Here is a 21,951-nt window from a genome sequence, read left to right as displayed (position 1 = left end):
AGGACTCTTCCCTCTTGTGTCTGTGCAGGATGGCAATGGACCTGTGCTGAGAGAAAGGAGTCAGCACCCTGCTGAGCATGTACCCACCTTAGGATTTAGTTCCAAACAGCCTGTTTACATTTATTTCCTCTCCTTAAACTGGGAGATATTTTTGAGCCATGAGAGACAAATACAAGAGTCCTTGGTGGGGCAGGCTGCTGGATGCTCTGTTGCTAACAATTTGCCCTGACTTTTCTCTGCTCTCCAGACCATCTGCCATCATGTAGAGTCAGAGGCACCTGTGCACTGGGGCAGATTAAAGCAAGATCTGAGGGGTGGGGCTTTTGCACTCAGAGAGCACCCAGTTGGAGAAGTCAGAATCCAGGCAGCAGGTGCCAGCTCAGGCCACAGCTGACTGCTGCCAGCTGGCTGCTGACTAGTGTGGACTGAGCTGATTGACTTGGGAGGAGGATCAAGTGCTTGGGAACGGGAGTGAGATTAATTCACCTTGGGGGATCGGTGGGAGCTGGGCTACAGATGGAAGAGTCTGTCTTGGACAGGGGAGGGTAGAAGTGGTGGTTCTCCACTTACTCCTAGTTCATCTCCGTACATCTCCACTCCTCCCTTCCTCCTGCAGCCCTTGGATTTCCAACCACCCATTGCTCAGGAGGGTTTTGACATGGTGCTTTGGTTTGGCCTGTACTGGAATTAGGATTTGTCTCCAACATTTAGGTCTGGATCTTTGTTCAAACTGACCTTCTGCTCCCCTTCCAGGTTCTCGTGTCTGGACCAAAAGGCCTAAGACCCATCCCTGGGGCTGGCCCTTGCAAGGCCGAAAGGTCTCTTTGACCTTTCCTGGAAACATACTGGGGTAGCTGGAAATCTTAATAGCCCCTTGTGTAGGTACAGGCCATAGCCCTTGTCTGGCTGCCTGGGAGGGCACAGGCCTGGTGGGTGGTAGAGAAGATGTAGTCAAAAAGCATCCTAGCTTGTCCTTCTGTAGGAGGGACATAGCCAGTGGGCGTGAGATGGGGAAATGCCACAAGCCCTGAAACCCATCAGCCCTGAGCCTACAGAGCAGGGCTCTGTTGGTGCAGTAATCTTGCAGAATTGTGATCCTGGACAGAAGCCTTATTTTTTTTGTTTGTCTTGTAGAGCTCCCAGTGCATTTTGGGAAAATAGTGACTCACAAGGGTGAGTCTTAATTATGCCATCTCTCAAGGCCACAGCTGTCTTGCTTTCTGTTCAGGAGCTAGTCACCTATTGCAAAGAATTGTCCCAGGAGAAGCAGTGTGGGCTAGTGGATGGAGCACCAGATTGAGACTCAAGAGCTGCTTCTCCTGGTTCTGCTGGTTGACCTTTAGCAATTCACTTCTCCATTCTGTGCCTCAGTTTTCCTTTTCTATGAGCTAGGAATAATGATACCGACCTGCTCTGTGAGGTGTTTTGAGCTCTACCACTGAAAAGTGCTGTATGCTTTCAATTACCACTGCTGGTCAAGGTTGTAGCTATTAGCTTTGGTGGTATTGGCCCCGTGCTGTGGGTCCTGCATTCAAACCCATTTAAAGTAATAACGATCACTGTTACTCCCTGCCCTGAGTATCTCAAAGCATGTAACTGAATGACTTGTCTGTAAAGGGGGGAAGGGGAAAGAACATTACTGGCTTGGAAACTGGGTTGCAACAAAGGGGAATGATTTATTCAGGGTTCCTGACAGAACCCGGGAAAGACCCCAAATGTCTGTTTTCCTGCTACTAACATCTTGGCCAGTCCCACTCCCCATAACATGCTCTGCAACTTTTCTTTTTAGAGTCTCTCTTTAATTGAAGCTGTTCCCCAATCCAAGGAAAGGCCTGAAATGGATATGTCGAGCTGGTGTTGGACTCTATCTGGCCATCACCTTATCAGGCCAGAGAGATATCCTCAGCTTTGAGTTTCTTAGTGTTGGTTGGTTTAGCATTATGACATAAAACCCTGTTGGTATTTTATCATTGAGGATCCCCCCTCTGCCCTCCATTTTAAAGGGATCTTTCTAACTATAACAGCATCTGTGCAGTTCAGCGGACTGTAAATCCAGTCTTCTAACGGATCAGCTTCAACACTGGGGTCTCCTGTATGGTGAGGGCCACTGGGCACAAATTGGACTCAATCTTTTCTTCCTTGGATTTAGATTTGGTAACGTTGTTGCTTTTGACGTGTGTGTGTGTGTGTGTGTGTGTGTGTGTGTGTGTGTGCAATGGGGCTGACTTTGACCTATTTCTTCTCCTTATGAAGAGGGAAGAAAAGGGAATTTTGCCTGCGTCTTTCCCTGCACAGATCTGTGTGTGTGTATGTGTGTGCATGCATACGTGCGTGCCTGTGTGTCTTTCTTTCTCTCCACTGGATTTGAAAATCACACCACCTGTTGTGGCTGTCCACGCAGTGTTACATTCAGAACGGAGCTTAGAATTTCCTCTTAATGAAAACAGGCTTGAGAATGAGGCTAAGACTGTGGGAAAATTCCAGCGTATGGGAAGACAGTGGGGAGCCGGACGGGGTGGTGGGGAAGGAGGTTGTATGTGCAGTGGGGGAGGGAGAGTGGAATCCAGTCTTCTCATTTAGGAGACAAAGTGCCCACCCACAATTAAAAAAAACAACAAAAAACAAAACAGGAAAGCTGGAACAAGAATGAGTTAGAGGAGATGGCACCCAGGCTGCATCTCCCTGCTTTTTGTGGACAGTTGCCGACACCTCATTTCTCTGGTTTATTACATTTGGCTTCCCTCTTCTCTCTTTGTACCCATATTTATAGACCCTCCCTGTAGCATTCCTGTCGCAGTTCCTCATAGCAGAGGCTGAAAAGGGCTGTGAACCCCAGTCCCCACCACCCTCAGGCCGGTCAGCACACACAGACATTGTTCTCCTTAGGAGGAATGTAGCTGCAATCGTAGCATCTTGCAGCCTTCCCTGACTCCTGCTGCGATTAATGGAGCTGTGAGTAGTCCCTCCGCCTCTGCTTTTATGCTTTTATCAAGTGTGCAGGGGGCACCTGGACCCTGACATTGTTGAAAGCTCTCTTATATCTCACTCCCTTCCCCACAGTCACTGGGAGAAGCTAGTTGCCCTAGAGTGCCTGATGACCCTTCATCTACCTTAGTTGCTGTCCTTTAATCTCTAAATTTGGGCTTCTCTAGTTGTCCCAGGGGGTGGTGGGAAGAGCAAGGGGATTCTCACAGTCTGTCAAAGCTTTCTAGAACACACTAGTGACTGTCAGAGCCTGGTTTGGCAGTCAGTTTGGATGGGTTCTGTCAGTAAATTTACCTGCTTGGCAGCTGTTCAGGAAATGGGAGCAACAGGATTTCTCTGGGTATTTGTAGTCATGGAGGAAACAGTCTAGGATATGAACAATTCCAAAGACAGCTAAAAATGAGCCCCTGAGACAGCTGAGCAGAGGGGATGGGATGGCAGGGGAGATTGTGGCTATGTTGACTCCCATACTCTTTCTGCACATGCAGGCTCATCTGCACCTGTTAGAGGAAGAGAATATCTGATTCAAGCTCCACTGAGTAGCTCCGAGAGGCGAGTTTTGCCCTTACTCTGTGCGACAGGGTGTATTGCCATAGGTGTAAAGGACGGGGAAGGACATCAAGGGTTCTGCAGTCCAACCCGCTGTGGGATTTATTTATTTTTTTAATATATAATTTGTATCTGAGGCCAAATTAGCCAAAACTAATTCCAAATCCAAGAGTCCATAACCATAAGTGGCCCCACTACCAGCAAACATCGTCCACCCACACCTGGGACTTCAGATGTTTCCAAAGCCTTTGTTGGGCATCCTACTTGCAGGCCCAAGCCTGGAGGCTTGGGGGTCAGATGCCCCCAAGTTTTGCTTGCTTTCAGCCATAAGGCCCTCGGAGCAAGCAAGGGAGGAGACTCCCATTTCCATAAACTGGGCTTAAAGCCGCTGTACCTCAACGGGTACTGAACCACTATTAAACAGTCCTGGACAGATGCCTCCACTGAAGGAGATGTCACATCTTCCCTAGGCAGCTTTCCTATCTGTCCAGCTAGGAGAATTCAGGTAGGGCAGTTTTCAGGGCAGCCCAGAGAGTTCTACCTGTGTCATTGCCATTAACATCAATGAGGCTCATAGGGCTAAGATCCCTGCCTCTTCTCCCAATTCCCAGGAATTGGTATGGGTATCAAGTGCATGGTTTTGGTCATCTCTGTGAGCCTGGACTACTCAGTCTGCTTTTGTGACTCTCGTAGCCCACAGCTCTGTCAACACCACGCAAAAAGCATCCATGTCAAACCACTGTGGAGTATTGGGGCCTGGTAGTGTCTCATGTCCTCATACAACAGCTCTTCCAGGTGTCTGACAGATGGCTTTCACCTGACTGGTTGCACTGCTTGGGGATGAGGCCTTCAGTTCATATCCCACTGTCAGTACAAGATGCAGCCTTCTTCCTAGGGGACCAAAAGTATTCAGTGTCACTGGCTCCTGTGACCCATTCCACAATTCAGTGCCTTACACAATTCATCCTTAGCACCCAACAAAATGGAAGAGATGCTTCCAGAGCCCCACTGCACACAGACAAGCCTCTAATGTACAGTTGCTGCAGTGTCCCTTTCTCTAGTATAAGAATATGGAAGGTTGTGATGTTTTCAGCAACTGAACCGTTATCAAAGCGTAACCCTGGACATACCACAGATGTTGTATTGGACTTGACATTAGGTCTGTGTGTGCTTAAAACCAAGGCAACCCTGTGAGCTGAACTGAAAAGTGTGGAAGCAGGATTTCCACCTCCCTCTGAAACACTGTGATGTTTAGTGTTCCCAGACAGCTTCTTGAGTTAGGAGCACAGTTTGCAGCCAGAGAAGTTGTCAAAGCAGAGTGTGTTTTTCTTCTGATCTCTGGCTTATTTGTGGGAACAAAATATTCTGTGTTTTCTTGGAATGAAGACATACATGCAAAACAATCAGTAACCTAAATGCAGACAATTGCACAATGAGGGTCCTAGGCTCCAGTGACCGAAGCCCTAATTTGATCAAGGGGGAGGGGTGGAGAGGAAACTAAATTTTAAACAAAGCTAATAAACCAGCTCATGTAACCTCTCCCTGGATCCCTCTCTGGGCCAGGGCTCTGCCTTGATTATTTATAAATTCTATTGCTATATTAAGAAAGGGAAATATGCAACAACTGTCAAATAGGATCATAGGTTTGGGAGGGTTCCTGAGGGTCATCCAGTTCAGCCCTTTGCACAAAAGATGGCTCTGCTGCTCCTAAACCATCCCACAGAGATGCCCTCTTCTTGAAAACCCCCAAGGAAGGATATTCTACAGCTTCCCTAAGCAAGAAACTAGAGCTTGAACCCAGTAGTTATGTGAACTCAGTGGAAAGTATGTGCTGTCTTGGGCACTATGTGAATGGGTACAGCAGGGACAGATTTTGTATAGATTTATCACCTGAGGAATTGCCATGGGATTTGTTATCTTTGCCATGGGGAGGGGTGGCAGAATAGTGAAGGTATGTGCCTCACTGTATCCCTAATAGTAAGAGTCTGAGTCCTGCTCTGTCAAAGACTGCGCTGAGGTGACCAAGATATAAATGGATGCCTGATTATTCAGGGTGGGGAATCACAGGTAACTGGATGTGATGTGGACCACGTGACTGCTGCCAGCTACAGAAACTGGGGAGCCTGATGGGCTGCTAGGCTCAGAAGGGCCTTAGCTCTTTGTTTGTTCTCTGCCTGCCCAGCAGTGTAATCTGTACTTTGAGGTCTGCTGTAGGAAGACGGCCATCCATGGATGAGCAGGTAAGACCTGCAGGGAGAACTCCCTTGGCCATCCTATCTTGGCTTTCCCTGATAGGTACTGACTAAGGGAATGTGCAGTTGTACTGCTCTGTATTGCCAGATGGTACAGTGGATAAAAGTCTTATTTTGCAGGTGCTCCTTTACCATAGGTGTTGGAGACCTGTGTTTCTGCAGCCCTGGGCACTGATATACATGTAGAATCTGGTTATTAAACCTGTACCAGTAGGAATCCATTTGGGATGATGTCACTTGTAGCGGAGGACAAAACACCAGTGAATATCCACTAAAAGAAAAAATGTCTATGCAACTTTCCATTGAGAGTAATTACTCTCAGTGGAAAGTTGCATAAACATTTTTTCTTTTCTAGAAAAACTACTGATAAGTGCCTCTCCCACGTTGGATGTCTCAGCTTTATATCTTCTTGATCCAATTCACTCCTGTGATAACACAGAAATAAATACCAGAAACTCTAAATATAGTGAGACATTCAGCCTTGAATCATACTCCTGCAGTAGCACCAAGGGGCACCAGCCTTGGTTAGGACCCAATGTGCCAGTCACTCTGCTAACATCTGGACCTTGGTTACCCACAAAAAAAGAGCGCTAATTTCACTAGATTGTTTTTTAAATCCATATATTCAAACCTTCCTATGTGGACACTGTTGAATTGCTTTGAATCAGCTGATATAACTTTTTCTGAATTCAGTTTGCAAGGGCTATGAGGAGCAAGGATCCTGTGTTAGAAGGGCTTACAAGGTAACCAGACAAGACAGGGGTAGGAGGGGAGATGGGCAGGGAGGTGAATTGGCTTGGCTATGAGCACACTACGAGTTAGAGGCAGGGCTGGGACTAGAGTCAAGATCTTTTGAGTCCCAGTTTAGTGCCATATCTCCTAGGCTGTGCAGATTCTGAAACAGTGGCTGTTTGCAGGCAATATACTTACTTGGCAGGGGAAACACCATGTATATGGGTCCAAGAAGGCAGTTTTCCTTAAGTCTTCTCTGGGATAACTGTTCTTCTGGTGTGGTTTAGTACCTGCTGAGATGTTGGGGCTTGAAGCCCATTTTATGGAAATAGGAGGCTCCTCCCTAGCTTGCTCTTACGGCCATATGGCTGAGGGCAGGTAAAACTTGGGGGTATCCAAACCCCAAAGCCTCCAGGCTTGGACCTGCACGTAGGATGCCCGCCAAAAGACGCTGGAAACATCTGAAGCCCCTGGTGGGTATGGAAAATGTTTGCCGGTTGTAGGACCATGTATGGTTTTGGATGGACGTGTGGATTTGGAATGGTTTGGCTGATTTGGCTTGGAACACGAAAAATTTCTTTAAAAAAAAAAAAGAAAAAGAAAAAAACCCCCTGCTTGCCAGCAATAAGGGCCCAATCCCTGTGACCGTTGTTGGTTGTGGGCAATAAAAATCTAGATTTAAAGTACAGTAGAACTTAGCTTTATTATTAGCGTCCAGTGCATTTACCACTGAGCCCATGGAGCTGAAGAGTATAGTGGCTCTTAATGTTGCTTAGTGACTTAGGAAGTACCACGGCATACAGGATGTCAAAGAAATAGGGGTCTGGGTATCAAATGGGATAGGCCAAATGGTCTCCTTTGAGTTCTCAAATAACCAAGATGCTGTAATGCCCATTAGACAGTCTCAATCTTGCATACATCCCCAAGGAATCCCTCTGAGCATGGTGGGAATCCAGCCCAAATCCAGCCCCACTTCTGCCTCTGGCTTACGCAGGACCTACTCGTGATACTATGTTGTTATTAATTAGTCAATATTGCAGTGGTGCCCAGAGACTCTAGTCAGGGCTCCATCAGGGGCCAGCTGTGTCAGACATGGTCTGCATTCACCCAGCCTCTTGTCTCTGAGTTTATCCCCTCTTGGCGTAGTCCCTTGTTCATTCTGGGCTGGGAGTGGCAGCAATAGCTATGCTGAGCTAAACAGTCTGAGAGCGGGCCATGTCCAAATCAGCCGGCCATGGCGACTTCTCCAATTTTATGGTCCTCGCTGGCAGGTGGAGCCAATTAGGCTGATAGCAAGCAGAAAATCAGGGAAAAATAGAAGCTGGGAAGGGGGTGGGGAGGGAAGGAGACAGAACAGCAGAAGGGAAGGTAAGAGAGAATGAAAGTGGGACATGAAAAGGAATGAGAGAAAAGTGAGACGGAAGAGAACAGGGGAGGCGGGGAGCAGGAAGAGCAAACCAAATTGGTGTCATTGAGCTCTGTCCTAGAGCTCAGTGCTCCCTTAGTTCTGCAGAGACAATGAATTAGCCAAAGCTGTCTGGGTGTGAGTTCACCAAAGTCAGTAGAGCTCTACCAGGGATGAGTTTGGTCTGTTACTTGATTGATTAGTTAAGCAGTTGATTAATTCATTCTGGTTCAGATTAAAGGTTATTTACCTTCAGGCTGAATTGCTCTTGCAGCAGGCCAGAGGGAGAAAATGTTGGTGCTGGCTGGGGCTGTGAACACTGATCTCCCTTCTCCAAAATGCACGAAGGGCAGCAGATGAGTAAGGGTGAGGAGAGGTGACTACCTGTTCCACCTCTCTGGACACTCATTGAAAGACATTGTCATGTCAAAGGGGGCTGGATCTGGCTTATAGTCATGGGGTGGGGTGTTTGATAAGACAGGTGAGTCTGGAAGAAGCAGGTGGCCAGTGAGAATGTTGGAGAAGTTCTGTAATAGGGAAAATCTTTTCAACCCACACCCATTGAATAAGAGCTTGCTCTCCCCCTCCCTTGCTCAGAGACTGTAAAGTAGCAGTGAATTTAAGGAATTTGTCACTATGCACTGGGAAAGCTCTCCTTTCTCCAGCTGTCAGGAGCTCTGCCGATGGAAGCTTAGAGAGAACATCCAAATAGATAGAAAGGGAGAAAAAAATGGAGACAGGTTAAAAGAAACAGCAAGGCAGGTCTGCTGGGTACCCAGCATATCCCAGGGCCTGCTTAGTTCCCACTGGAGTCTGTGAGATTTTTGCTGTTAAGTTCAGTGTAAGCAGCGTTGTGACCTGAGTGACTGAGACGAGACAGGTGAAGCCCCAACTTAGTGAGAGCAAACATAGGTGTATACCGTGGATACCACCACTGCCATCAGCTCTCCCTGCTGGCAGCTCCTCTCTTTGCCAGCCTAAATATTCTTTCTCCCACCTTATCACACTTCCCTGCATCATTTGTCCCATAGCAACCCCCATCCACCCAAAAGATGCTTCTTACCCATCTGCTCATTTCATTCCCTGAAATACATACCCACCTCTGGAGGTTCCCTGGCAGTGATCCAGAGGTGTACTGATGCCAGAGATGGAAACCTCAGTCCTCCGGAGCATGCACTCCTAGCCATGCCCCACAATACACACAAGGTTTTCTGCTCCCTACTCCTGCCCTGCTAGTAGCATGCCTCTCTTCAACTAGCAGCCACTAGCTGCATCACTGGCTGAGGCTGCAGCAGTGGAGCTAATCAGGGGTGCTCCTTGCAGCTTCTCCTTGTTAGCCCCTTTGTGCCTGTGGTGGATTTAAAACTCCAAGTATATCCAAGGTAGCAAGGCCACGACCAGTGTTTGGATCAGAAACTCCTGCAGCCATGGAGGTGCCCAGGACCTGTGTGATCAGTCCCAGCCTCTGCTCTGGGAATGGACTCTCTCCAGTGCTGACCTATGCTGAAGTGTCTGTCAATGAGCAAGGCATTGCTGGTTTAGCTGCCTTCTCCACCCTCAGCTATTTTTTAGCAAGCTGTCACTCAGCTGCTGTGTATTACACATACCTCTCTACACTGTCTTTGGCTAAGGGCACAAAGAGAAACGCTTGTCCTTCTCCTGGCCCCTGCCAGCTGCAGCCCTGCCTTCCATTGTGCCATCATTACCTGGTTCTCAAACATGCCTCCTGCCCACCTACCTGTCATTGAAGCCTTGTTCCATTACAGCTTCCGCTATAGCTTCGTTCCTAGCCACAGGGACTGTATCCCTGAACCCCCAATTACAGACCCCAAGCCCCTTTTTCTACCTGTCACTGACCTGCTTGCATCACAGACCTTAGTTCCCTTTTGCTCCCAACCTGCTGCTATCCTGCCCTTTATTATACCCCCCACCCCAACATGCTGCTCCCCCCACTCCAGTGCGTCCTCCTATCCCCATCAGATCCCAGTTTCTGCCCCCCATGCCACCCCACCCAGATGCTATCCTGCCTACTATCATACCTGTTGTCAGTCATTTCCATGTAGCAACAATGCGTGGTCTAGGATCGCAGAGGTCAGGCTCTGAGACTGTTCACAGGCAGGGGGATCTCAGGGACGCCTGCACTTCTCAAAGCTGGCTGTGCCCTGGCTGTGTGAGACGACCCTTAGGAAATCCCCCAGCTGCTGTTTTATTTATGATAAGTCCCTCGCTGGGGCCTGAAACCCAGCAGTGGTGTCACAATACACCTCCTTCCCCCCTAGCTGCTCCCCCCAGACCTTGTACCTCCACAATAGGAGGCAAGAGGAAATCATCTGCTCTGCCAAAGGCTTTTCTTCAGCCACTAGGCCTAGCTCCTTTCACAGCCGGGGAAGGGAGGCAGCATCAAGAGCTCGGCTCTCGTAGCCTTTGTGATTCCCTTCTTTGTAACCAAGTGATTCACAAATTCAGCCTTTTATCTCACTGAAAAGGGGAAGAAGGAAGGAAAAGGAGGGGGGAGGAAAGAAAAGGGCTACAATGGGGGGGAAATGGCGGGAAATGTCTCCTCAGAGGCGCTATTGTGCAGCTTTGCCCATGTTACAAGGGTAAACACACTAATCATGTGTGAGAAGCAGCCCCTGGGGCCTCGGCAGAGAATTCGCCAACAAGCAGCACATTCTTTGCTGGAGTTTTTTCAGGGCTTTGGGAAAATCATTGGGAGAGGGTTTTGCTGATCTGCCCAAGAGCTGTTTAGGGCCTGGGCTATTGAGTTTGCTCTGCTTTTCATTAAGTGTGTGAGGGGGTCCATGCCCGCATGGCATTCTTGTGACTTGGGGATGCTAACAAGCATACAAGCTCTGGGACATTTCTGTAGCCTCTTGCACACCCTGCCACGGATGGTAGAGATCATTAGTGCTCAGGGGTATTACACTGGAGTCATGAGTGCCCTGGGGCTGTGTGGAAAGGGATTTGGATTCATTGCTTTCTCTCCCAACACTGAACCCCTTTGGTCTGTTCAGAGCTTAGGTGTATGCTTTATTTAAATAAATATGCAAAGTATTCATCAGAGGCCTGCTAGGAATTTCACAGCCCCTCAGAGCATTGTGGTGGCAGAAGGGAGAACTTGGTTGCTTTTGGTCCAAAAAGCACAGGCATCTGCCCTTTGAACTACAGAGAATAGTGATATTATGCTCTTAGCACCACACGGTCTGTGATACAGGCCCAGCTCCTGGGGGTTGTACTCTGATAGCAGGAGCAGCACTGTTCCTTCCACTACTGCTCCAACGCTCCACTGGGATTAGGCCCTGTCATGCGAAGTACTATACATACAAATAGGAAGTGAAAGTGGCTGCCTCTGAACAGTTACAGTAGGCAAGACAGACAGAGGAAAGGAAAGCAAACAGGGCAAGGGGGCATCTTGCCGCTAGCAGGATAGGGCTAGAGCTGAAACTAGAAGGCCAAACTTAGTTCCCTGCCATTGGACACGATTATCTTTCTATAGAGGCACATAATACTTACTCTGCTCAAGATACTATTTGATTAATTCCTTCTCACCACAGTGTGACTTTGCTAGATTGAAAGGACTATAGTTCCAGCAGCAAAATGAACTTCCTTAAACATATAACAATACTTTGCCTTGTAATTGTACCTTTCATTTGGGGTCCTCTGACGCATTTTATAAAGGTAACTAGGCCTCACAGTGATCCCCATCACCTATGGGGTAGGGAGATATTTCCCTGTTTTACAGAAGGGGGAACTGAGTGGTGATTTCCCCATGTTACACATGCTGAATAATATCCAGAATTCCTGCCTCCGGCCTCATGCTCCAACAGCCAGAAACTGTGCTTTCTCCCTACCTGTGACAGGCAGTGGTTTAATTCTACCAGGACAGAGGGGCAGAAGGGTGATGCTTGTGAGGGTACAGATCTACGGCCATTCCTGATGGCCCATGATGGAGGGTGGAAAAGGCAGACATCAAGGTGTTTGTTCCTTGGATTGAAGAACTGGGTTGAATAGAGTGGAGTGAGGCAATTCAAGGGAATTCCTTTTAATAAAGAACAGAAGAGTGTTTTCACTCTTGCCAGAGATTGTTGCTATGGTGACCAGCATGTTAAAAAGAGAGAGAAGCTAATCAAGAACTGAAAGCTACCAGAGGCTTGGATGAACTCTTAGGCTGTCTGCAGAGAACCTGATAGGCGGAAGAAGCCTCAGTGTAATGCTGTTGGGTAGGCCTGCACTAGTGTGTTTCTCTTGGAACTGCTCTGGCTTCCCCTAGATCGTGAGTCAGTTGTTTTAAGGGTATGTAGAAAGGAAAGGTCAGAGGCAACTGTCTAGTGCCTGGACACCACTATGGGTACATCTGTATCATGAGATTTGGTTTCATGTCTGTTATTTTCATCCATTTGTCTTCCTGGAATCCTAGCTCTTAAGAGAACAATGAGGGCCTGATGTACAGCACTGGATTTTTTTTGGCAGTATTTGGCTGTCTAGTCAGACTGTGGTTGAAAAGGGAGGGTTGTTTTCATGAGACTCTGGGAGACTTTTATCAAATTACTTGGGTTGTAGCGGGTCTTATTTTGGTTTCAAATGGATCTCTGTTGCTATTTAATCAATAAGCACAGGGGTTCGTTTTCTTTGGTCAAATTCTGAGATGCCGGAAGTGAACTTCTCTTCTCGGCCTAGGACAGATCATTACTTGGGGCTAGACCTGGGGTTCATTTGGCAGAGAAAGGCAAGGAAGCCCAAAGATGCCCAAGGTGCTGTCCTTGACTCTGAAATCATGTAGAGAGGCATCAGCTTTTGGAGATTCTTGTTTTATAAAGAAATCCTTAACAGAAGCTAATTTAAATTGTGAGAAGCAAAGTCTGCCAGGCCTCTGTCTGGACTGGAGACAGACCAAAACCACCAGAACACCCTGAACATGGAAGGAGTTGGACTGTGAGACACATGCCCCAGCTGTAGTCTATGCCAGGAAACTGAACCATAATTGGAGCTCATTTTGGACACTGCTCCTCTCTTCCAAACCCAAGTTGAACAACACTGGCCTGCTTATATAGAGAGAGCTGTACTGGGTCAGACAACCCTTTCAGAAAGCCCCTTTTCTTATCTTGTTTATACAAAAGCAGCCCCTTCTCCACTCTGCTGCTGTTTCTCTTATTCTTTCTCTTTCCTAACAGCAAGCTGTGGTGGCAGTTGACGCATTGTTTTTCATCCCGCTGAGGAAATATTACCAGGGATGTACTTTTAAATGTGTTTTTCACTTTAACTAGGTGTGTTGAAAATCTGTGCCAAGGTGACACAGTTCAGATGGTTCTTGGTGGATCATAATTAATTCAACTTGTTTAGCCATGGCTGACCCCTACTGCTGTAGGGTGCTCCTAGCTACAGCGGTTCTAGCTTTTTCACCATGGCATCATTTAGCGTTGCTGACCGTAGAGCAGGGATGGGCAGTTATTTGGGCCAGAGGGCCACTTAGGAAGTTTTGGTGGAGTTTTAGTGAGCTGTCACGGGGTGGGTCAGCACCTCCCCACCACCCCACCTAGCATGCAAGAACTCATCAAAACTCTGGCTCTGCCCAGGGCCCAGCCTTTTGCTGTCACTGTCTTGCGATCTGAGTCTGCATTGAGACTGGCCCAGGGCCCGCACAGGCAGGACACACTCAGTGGCGTGGGTGGGATGGGGTCGTGTGTGGATGGGGAGTGGCATCCTGGAGCAGGACAGGCAGCTGGGGCTGGGCTTGGGACTGGGATCACGGGGGGGTGACAGTGGAGGGAAGAGCTGTAATCTGACCCCTGCACACCCCTGCCTGTGGAACCAGTGCCTGTTGCAGGGATATGCAGCCAGTGGATCAGGGCTCTGAACCAGGCCCTGGCCCCGCATTGTCACCGCCCTGTGATCCCGATGCCAGCCCCAGGCCTGCCTGCCTGTCCTGTTCCCGGATACCGCTCTCTGCCCGCCCACAGCCCTGTCCCATCCCCTGGCTGACTGCACCCTGCCTGCACAGGTCCCTGACTGGTCTTCATGGAGACCCCGCCCACCCAGTGCCCCCAGTAACATGTGGGGTGGATGGGCCAGAGTGCCTGGGAAGCAGGGTTGTGACAGTGGTGGCAGCCAGAACAAGCTGCTGCTGCCAGCAAACCGAGTCTGGCCACCACGCTGCCCCAGCCCTACTGCATACCAGGAGGTGTTGGGACCAGCTGCACGTGCCATGGCACAGACTGCCCTCTGCACCTGGACTAGGTGGGAACAAGCTGCCCCGTGTGCGCGCCTTCCCAAAGCTCCCCCTCCCCTGCATAGGCCAGATAAAATCCCTCGGCAGGCCAGATCTGGCCCATGGTCTGTATTTTGCCCACCCCTGCTGTAGAGGCTTTTAACTGCAGTCAGTTCCACTCTGCCAGCTGGGGGACACTGTGGGAAATGGTATAGAGCAGGGGTGTCCAACCTTTTTGAATGTGGGGCCAGATCATGAACTTTTTATTACCCAGTGGGCCGGCAGGAGCGGGCGCTTGTGCGGCCTATCCAGTCCGGTCGCGGCCTGGGGGCGCAGGGGTCAAGGGGCGCTGCCTGACCCCGCCATGTCCTCCCTGCCACCTGGGCGGCCTTGAGGATGCTTCCACACCTGCGCGCCTGGGCTCAGCAGCCAGGGGGACATGCGGGGACCCTACAGGGGGGGTGCAGGACATGCAGGGACACCCCCCTGCTCCCTCTCCCCTGGGGCAGCCCGAGCCCGACTGGCAGGGCTCCCTCCCCCCCCCCCCAGCCACAGCAGCAGCAGCATCTCCCTCGGGCCCGGCTGCAGCATCCCTGCGTGCCGGCATCCACACCCCCCGCACCCGCCCGCCCACTGCACTACAACCTGCTCTGGACCTGCATGGCTGGCGGGACTGGTGCAGGGTGGGGCCAGCATGCAAATGAGGGAGGGAGGGGCATGGCTAGGACGGGATACAGTGAAATGAAGGGGGAGGGGAGGAGCCGCACTGCATCGGCAACGTCAAGCTGATGTGGTGCATATGGGAACCTTGTCCCTTCCCCAGCCCTTCAGCAGCCATTAGGAAGCTGCTGATGAGCTGGGCAAGGGACAAGGGGTGGGAAAGAAAGTAAACAGTGTTTAATTTCGTTTCCTGTCACAGCACCGCGGGCCACAGAAAATGGCTTGGCGGGCCACATGTTGGACAAGCCTGGTATAGAGTTTCTCATCGGGGGATTTTAAATAATTCCAGTGTTTTGTTGCAATAGGGAATGGTTTAAGAATCCTGACTATGGATGGGAGACATTGGTAGTAAGGAGAAGGAGTACTGCTGTGTGTGGAACTCCCAGCTCTTCACTTGCCAGCCTGCCAGGTGTCTATCCAGATCAATTTGACCTTAGTTAATGTGGTATCTGAGCATCTCGTGATCTTCTCTTTCCTCTTCCTCCCAACACCACTGTGATGTAGGAAGGGCTATACTCCCCAGTTTACAGATGGGCAACTGAGGCACATGGAGGCTAAGAGATTTCTCAAAACCATGCAGGGAGTCATCAATGGAATTGGACATTAAACCAAGCTCTGCTTGCACTCTGTAACCATGATGCTCCTGCCCTGGGTTAAGAAATGATGCAGGAAGTGAGATTGTGGGGTGGGTTCCAGCTCCAGGTGGGGTGACCTGGGGGAGCTCTGACTGTGGGGTACCTCTGTCAGTTCCTGAAAAGACTGAAGTAGAATCACAAACTTTATTTCTCTGTCTGTAGTTGAGTTATTGTTTTCCTTGGTTCTGAGCTTGCAACTTATCTTGGCCTCACTCTTTTTTCTTTTCTTTCCTCTGGAGCTCTCGTAAGGAAGTGTTTCTGTAACACTGCAGCCTTGGCCTCATCCCAAACAGCTCTGGAATGAGTAAAATGGAGGGAAGCGGGGGCGGGAGACCAAATCTGACAAAGGGCAAAGGGCACCAAAAACAACACAAAAAATCTGCATTGGAGAAAGAGCAGAAAAACATTCTTTTCCGCCAAAGAAAAATGATCTGATTTGGCCAAATAAACATATTTAAAGAAAAACAGTATATTCTTCTGGGCAGAAACCCCACCGGATGCTCTGAGCATTAAATGCAATAATTTAAGCAAGAGGAATGCATTAAATAGAGGTAGGGGTCAAAAAAACTATTATTTATCCAAGGTTTAAATAAAAGGTTATGTGGAGAATGTGTTTCCCTTTTTTTCTGCCTCTCATTCTCTCTTTCCAGTTTCACTTCCATTTGTCCTTTCTCTTATCCTCTCTTTCCCATTCTTTTTTTTTTTCTCTTCTTACTTCCTTTTTCTGGTCCTGATCCAATCCATTCACAGAATCAGTTTTACTCCTGTGAGTAGCACCAATTGATTTCAATGGGGAACTACTTATGGGAGTAAAGACAAGTTACATGCGTGTGTAAGTGTGCAGGACTGCAACCTCTGTCCCTATGTTTCTGCCACTTGCAGTTTGATCCCAGTGCTGTGACACTAGTTTGGAGGCCTGGTCTTGCATCTCTTGCTCATGAGAGTTAACTGCATGCAGCTGATGGGACTAATCTCCTAAATGAAGATGACTTGAATAACCAAAGGTTTTCAGTATCTGTCCCATATAATAAAGTCAGGTGCTTAAGATGCATAAAGAATTGGATTTTTCCTTACAATATAATCACCCTAACTTTGACCCAAAATAAATATTGTTTATTATTTTGCCCTCAGTAAAATTTTAATATAAACACAGAACTTTTCTGCAAAAAAAAAGTGTGTCTGTGTGTGTTTGTAAAATAAAAATCTTATTAATTACCCTAACATACTAACATAACTAATGTTCCTTACTATAAGTTGATATTCTTATTTTTTTCTCTCATTAATCTATAAATTATTCATCATTCTTAAGAAATAGCAATTATAGGGGGGTTGCCAAAAGAATACTGTCAGTTGATAAACTAAATAGTTGACAATATATCCTAGGCAACACTATCCCTAGAAAGCAAAGTTTTGCACAATGAAATCAAGGTAACAAAAATACTTTAAAGAATAAATCCATATAAAATGGCAACCTGTAGTCAGTTGCAAGGGCTGTGTTGTTAGGAGGTGCTTGAGCATTTCTTTATAGCTCAAAAAAGAATATGCTTGCTAATTGTATAGGCAGCATAAGAATTATACTGCCCTTAATTATGCCTTTTAAGTGCTTGAGTTCAGTAAATGGTGGGGTGTATACATACACTGTTCTCATAGTGCATCATTAACTGGGTTTAACCATGAAGGCCAAATTGGGCCAGGCAGATATGTAAATAATTTTCCCCTTAGATCAGTCTGCTTTTGGCATTGTACATGACCTTAGCTGTGCCAGGGGAAAAATGATTGTGTAAGGATTCCCATAGGATTATTCACACTTTAGCCACAAAAATGCTTCCATTCCTTTCTGCATGTAGTTTGCCACCAGCTGCCACCCTCCTCCAGTACTGTAAGCATGTTTACATGGGGGCTTGCGCTCGGCACTGCTGGCTTATATCACCAGAATGCTGTAATGGAAAACCCTGCGTCTCATTGCACCAGTACATGACTCTCTGTGATCTGTCGGGGCCTTTACACCAGTGGTTAGGTGCCTCAGCTGGCAATCTCTCCCTTCTGCTTCAAGCCAAAAAGCCAGTGGTGGTTTATGTGCATCAGTAACAAGACACTCTGCGGTGGCATGTCACATGAAGAAGATGAGTCATTAGAGCTGAGCACAAACCCTCACAGAGGCACAATGTTTCTGTGCTTTATACATTGCCCCATGTATTCTTAAACAGTGAGTAGTCCCCTTGGTTCACGATTTAAGATGCACAACATGAGATGCAACTGGCAAGGGATATAAAAGGCAATAAAAAAGAATTCTTCAGGTATGTCAAGAGGAAGAGGAAGACCAAAGAAACCATTGTTCCCTAAGGGCAGAGGCGGGCAATTATTTGGGTCAGAGAGCCACTCAGGGAGTTTTTGTGAGCTGTTGTGGGCCATGTCAGCAACTGCTCCTGCCACTGTGCTGAGTTAGCAGCCTCCCCCACAACAGGTCACCAGAACTCCCGAAGTGGCTCCGCTCTCCTGCAGCCAGGTGGACAGAATGGGGCTACGGATGGGTGGGGAGCAGCATCCAGGGGCAGGATAGGGGAGCAGGGCTGGGGCTGCGATTGCAGGGTGGTGACAGTGCAGGGCCAGGACCTGGGGCAGAGCTACAATCCACTCCCCACACACCCCTGTAACGGGCGCCGGTTTCATGGGCAGGGGCACAGGCAGGGGCAGGCAAGGAACAGATTGCAGCTCTGCCCCAGACCCCGGCCCCATGCATTTACTGCCTCATGATCCCGGGGTCTCCATGGAGACTGGCCACGATCCACACAGGCAATGTGCATGGCCAGGTGGACAGGATGGGGCCATGGTTGGGCAGGGATCTGCATCTGGGAGTGTGCAGGTGAGGCTGCTGCCAGGATCTTGGGGCAGTGACAGTGCAGGGCCGGGGCCTGGGGCAGAGCCATGATCCACTCCCTGTATGTTCCTACCCATGGAACCAGTGTCTGTTGCAGGGACATGCGGGCAGTGGATCATGGCTCTGACCTGGGCCCTGGACCCTCGCTGTCACCACCCCATGATCCCGGCCCTGCCCACGCATCCCACTTCCGGTGGCTGCTCCGTGCCTGTCTGTGGACCCATCCTATCTGCCTGGCCATGCTCACTGCTTAAGTGCATCCCACCCCTGGAGGTGGGTGTGGGATGGATGGGCCGGGGTGCCTGAACAGCAGGGCTGGGTCTGGCAATGGCAGCGACAGTCAGAAAGAGCTGCTGCTGCCAGGACTACCAGGAAGCAAGTCTGGCTGCTGTGCTGCTCCAGACCTGCTGCGCATCTGAGGGTGGTGGGACTGGCCACATGTGCCACAGCTCAGGCTACCCCCCGCACCTGGGCTAGGCAGGACCTGCTGCAGGCCAAACAAAATCCTTTGATGGGCCAGATCTGGCCTGCAGGCTGTATTTTGCCCACCCTGCCTTAGGAAATGCAGAAGGCAATCTAGTTACAAATGATGTAGAGAAGACTCAAGTATTTAATACACTGATTCTCAGTCAGCGTGATGTGGCACCCTGGGGTGCCCTGAGATCCTTCTGAGGGTGCCCTGTAGTGCCATGCAATATTAGCCTTGTTAGATATGCAAACATGATTCACAAGATAAACCCAGAGATTTCAAATAGGTTTTCATAGTGTTAAAAACATTCTGACCTGTTGTGACCTGAGTTCTTTGCATCAGAAGAATTGCTCTGTTGTTTTTCTGTAGTCAAAAAACTAGTAAAAACTAAGAGCTGGCATTTTCCAAGGGGGCCCTTGAGTGTAAAGAGGGAGCCTTGAGTCTAAAAAGTTTGAGAACCACTGGTTTAAAATCTTAAAAAGTTCACAAATAAGAGCAGCTACCTACCAGGTGACAAGTGTAGCGGGCAGCACAGATAGGGGAGAATTAAACAGCCTAGGGTAGTGGCAGAAAACATTAGGGATTACTTAGAGAAGCTAGCAGTTTCCAGGTCAGCAGGGTTGTATAGGATGCACCCTGAGGGCGCACCCCCACGAGTGCACATGTTTTTCCCCAGGGGACAAATAGCAGTGACACATATTTGTGCCACTGCTATTTGTCCCCAGGCATGCCTCTACACATGCAGTCTGGTACGTGGCAAATTGCCTCAGGTGGGGTAGGGGAGGCTGGAGCCAGCACCTGAGCTGGCCCCAGTAGCCTTCTCTGGGATCCTGGGGTCCTCCTGGGGCATCAGTGGTAGCAATCCAGGTGTTTGAAGCCTGGCTGGCAGCCAGAGCATGGCTCTGGCCAACAAGCCTGCCTTTCTGGTGGTGCATACTGTTGCCATGTGCACCACACCACCTTTTTTGCAGCAGTTTTTTTTTTGACACCAGGATCTCCAAAAAAGCTGCACTGCTAATTAGCAGCATGGTGAACACATGCACGTGTGCTATGTGTGGTTTGCAGTGCTGCAAACTGCACATTTGTGCTCATAGGGATGCACCCTATGGTACTGAAGGAACTGGCTGAAGTAATTTTGTCAGCTACTTTGAGAATTCCTGGAGGTCAGGTGAGGTCCCAGATGACTGGAAAAGGGCAAATGTAGTGCCCATGTTTAAGAAATGGAAGAAGAAAGATCCATGGAATTACAGACCAGTCAGTCTCACTGACCTCAGTGCCTGGAAAAATCATGGAGCAGGTCTTTAAGGAATCTATTGTGAAGGACTTGGAGGAGGATAAAGTGATCAGGAACAGCCAGCATGGATTTACCAAGGGCAAGTCATGCCTGACCAACCTGATTTTCTTCTATGATAAAGGTGACAGGCTTTGTGGATGCAATATACCTTGGCTTTAGCAAGGCTTGACACGGTCCGCTATGACATTGTATTTCCTTAATCTGCTAATGATAGACTGGATGAAAATGCTATCAAGTGGATATAAAACTGGTTGTAACATTGTGTTCAATGAGTAGTTGTCAATGGCTTAATGTCTAGTTGGGTAGAAGTATCAGTAGGGTTTCCCAGAGGTCTTTTTCTGTGTTAGGTATTGTTTAATATCTTAAACAATGGGATTGAGTGTATGGTTAGGAAATTTGTGGATGACACCAAGTTGGGTGGAGTTACCAATACTCCCAAATGTAGGGGTAGGACAAGTGTAAAGTCTTGCCCTTGGGATGGAATAATTGCATGCACAGATATAGACTGGGGTGCAAGTGGCTAGGCTGAAGTACTTCAGAGAAGGACTTGGGGTTACAGTAGACCATAAGCTGGGTGAGCCAACAGTGTGCTTTTTTTTCCTCCCCCTTCTTCTTTTGCAACAAAAGCCAAAAAGATGATACCAACTTGTTTTAACAGGAGTATCACTTGCAAATTAAGGGTAGTGATTCTTCTGCTCTCTTGAGCACTGATGAGTCCTGACCTGGACTACTATGTCCAGTTTTGGTCCCCACACTTCAAGAAGTATGTCAACAGATTAGCCATACCCCTGTTGGCTGTTATACAGAAACTTTTCCCCCCCACCTTCTTCTCACTGTTCTGTGCTTCAAGAGCTATGGATATAAATTGCTATACATGCAAAGAATCCAGCAGAGAGCAACAAAAATGATTATAGGCCTGGAAAGCATGACTTATCAGAAGAGGCTGGGACTAGGGTTATTAGTCTGGAGAAGAAAAGACAAAAGGGAGGTTTGATAACAGTTTTCAAATACCTGAAAGATGATTAGAGAGCAAGAATGGAGATGGGCTTTTCTCTGTGGCCAGAGAAGAGAGGACTAAAAGCAGTGCCCTCAAGCTGTAGCAGAGGAAGTTGAGGTTGGAGATTAGGAGGGATTTTCTGACTATGAGGGTAGTCAGGCATTGGAGCAGGCTACCTAGAGTTGTGGAATCTCTATCTATGGCAGGGGGCCATCCTGAGGCTGATCTGTGCATCAGCCTACCCACCTGTCTTGGGCAATCCACCCACCTCTCTCTCCTGCCATGCCTTGTTAGTAAATAATTGAGTTGTTCATTAAGCAGGAGGCTGCCTTTCATGTGCCCAGCTATAGCAGCCAGTGCATACACGCTCCTACCTCTTCTATGTGTCCCATGCCTTGCAGGCATTACTATCATCATCAACTCTATACATCCCTAGCATTGACCCCTCTGGCTCCTGTCTCTCTGCAACACATAGGCACGGAGTTATCTGGTGACTGGCTTTCTGTACTTCTCTCAGATGCCTGGCTGTGCCCCTCTGGGCTTACTGTGCCTGACACTGGGCTCTACCAAATCATATGCTCTCTCTCCAGGCCTCCAAACCTCTCTTTCTAGCCTTATCCCAACCCTTCAGGGTAAACATGAACACAAACACAATCCCCTAGGCTATAACTTAAACACTAGCAATAACAACAGTGCTATGCCTCTTTAAGGGGACAAACTTCCACTCAGAGTAACATGCCCCTATTCCAGGTACCTGGAAGACTCCCTGTAGTCACGTAGTACCTAGGTAGCAGAGCAGGCAGTACAAGGTCTCAAGTAGCTTTAGTAGG

General features: G+C 48.5%; 1 protein-coding gene across 10 annotated transcripts in view; it reads left to right on the top strand.

The window, feature by feature from the left end:
- The window catches only part of FBXL16 (F-box and leucine rich repeat protein 16), a 219,578-nt gene that overhangs the window by 8,628 nt on the left and 188,999 nt on the right, over positions 1–21,951 (top strand). Inside the window, exon 3 of one of the 10 annotated variants that reach the window (XM_025203914.1) lies at positions 2,771–2,952. The exons of the other annotated variants lie outside the window; for them this stretch is intronic. The gene's annotated coding sequence lies outside the window, so the exon portion shown is untranslated. The remainder of the gene's footprint in view (positions 1–2,770; positions 2,953–21,951) is intronic. 10 annotated transcript variants of the gene reach the window in all.

The sequence above is a fragment of the Alligator sinensis genome, unplaced genomic scaffold, assembly GCF_000455745.1.
Source record: "Alligator sinensis unplaced genomic scaffold, ASM45574v1 scaffold404_1, whole genome shotgun sequence".
In the NCBI taxonomy this organism is placed as follows: domain Eukaryota; kingdom Metazoa; phylum Chordata; order Crocodylia; family Alligatoridae; genus Alligator; species Alligator sinensis.
This window is presented reverse-complemented; position numbering and strand designations above follow the sequence as displayed.